We start from the raw sequence: 1876 nt of genomic DNA on the forward strand, positions 1-1876 counted from the left end.
TCTCTTCCTTCCCCTTCCCTTGAAACTTCCCACAATATTAATAAGTAATAGAATTGAAGAACATATTCAGCAGTAGTCTTTCTGTCAAAATCAAGTGAATGACAATCCTATTCTTCTTAGAATGTATCATCTAACTCGCTCATGTCATCACCACCCATTTCCATCTTCCATTTCTAATTATACAAAAGTCCTTGTCTCACATTCTACTTCTGGCATGGTATTTAACAGGACATTGAACTGTTTTATAAATGTACAAAGTAAATGGGAAGTGAGGGAAATTGGAAGGATTATCCAAATCACATTGAATATGTGAATTATTCAAATCACATCTATAAATGATAGATAGATAGATAGATAGATAGATAGATAGATAGATAGATAGATAGATGATAGATATATAGATAATAGATAGATAGATAGATAGATAGATAGATGAAAGGGATGGATGGATGATGGATGGATGGATGGATGGATGGATGGATGGATGGATGGATGGAAATTTAATCTATCATAATCCTTCTATGGAGGGAGGAAAGCATAAAAAGTTAATGAGAAAGTAAGAAATGAGAGGATTGTACTCTAGCAAAACATACTAAACTTTGAAAAATACAGATATCAGCACAGTCTCTGTGCAAGGATAGCACAAAAATTTGGGAAATATTCCAAATTTTAAAATAAAATTTAAATCAGATAAATAAACAAGAAAATATTTTTAAAAGATTTTTAAAAGTTTAAAAAGAAGGGACATACAAGTTCTGAATTCAATTCAATTGAATTAATCTACATTTTTAATGTTCTTATATAAAGACAAAAAAGGAATCTCAGAAGGCATCTAATCCAACTCCCATCATTGAAAAAGGACTGAGATTAAAAAATAGGAAAAGTCCCACATGTTCCAAAATATTCATAGCAGTTCTTTTTCTAGTGGCAAAGAAGTAGAAATTGAAGGGATGCCTATCAATTGGGCAATAGCTAAACAAGTTATGATACATGAATATTATGAAATAATATTGTTCTATAAGAAACCTCAAATGATCAGACTATAGAGAAGCATGAAATGACTTACAGGATTTAATTTTGAGCGAAGGGAGCAGAACCAAGAGAACAATGTACACATTAACAACAATATCCTGAGATGATCAACGTTGATGGCAGCAACTCTTCTCAGCAGTTCAGAGAGCTAGGACAACCATATTAGACCAGCTATGGCCAATGTTGTCCCCATCCAAAGGAAGAAAAACAAAACAAAACAACAAAAAACCCTTCAGAATCTGATGAACACGTTATAAAAATTATCTCTTATGTATCACTTTCCCTTAATCCTAATTCCACATATGCAAAACAACTACTTTGTAAACTCGTTTATCAAAAATATGTGTATATATATATATATATATATATATATATATATATATAATGCTAACTTGACTGTTTACTGCTGAGCGGATGGGGGTGGGAATGGAGGGTAGAAGGAAATTTTGCAACTTAAAAATATACATGTGCATATGGATGAAAAAAATTTTAAAAAAAGAAAAAGGACTGAGGTTTCACTGAGGGGCAGGGCAGGATTTTGAACAGAATGTCTTTTATTTCCTCTGACTTCAAAGCACAAGTGTCCTTCACGGTACTTCACTGCCTCCTATAGTTTAATGCAAAGATCGGGAAAAGGTGTGACATTAGTTTCATAGTATACTCCAAATCCTGGAATGGTGCTTGGTACATCGTTGGCATTTAATACATGCTTTTTGTTTGATTGACAAAGATACTACCAGTACCCAAGATGCAAAAGTCTTACAAAATCCCTTCATTTGAAATTCTAGAACTGCTCCACTTTAAAATGCTTTCATGATTTTTTTAATTAAATTGCATTTTTTTC

At 32.4% G+C, this 1876-nt stretch overlaps 1 pseudogene; it reads left to right on the forward strand.

Moving 5' to 3' along the window:
* Window positions 1-571: 571 nt before the first annotated feature.
* LOC141490299 (U6 spliceosomal RNA) lies at window positions 572-672 on the forward strand (annotated as a pseudogene).
* The last annotated feature ends 1204 nt before the right edge of the window (window positions 673-1876 follow it).

Source organism: Macrotis lagotis, chromosome 5 (genome assembly GCF_037893015.1).
Source record: "Macrotis lagotis isolate mMagLag1 chromosome 5, bilby.v1.9.chrom.fasta, whole genome shotgun sequence".
In the NCBI taxonomy this organism is placed as follows: domain Eukaryota; kingdom Metazoa; phylum Chordata; class Mammalia; order Peramelemorphia; family Peramelidae; genus Macrotis; species Macrotis lagotis.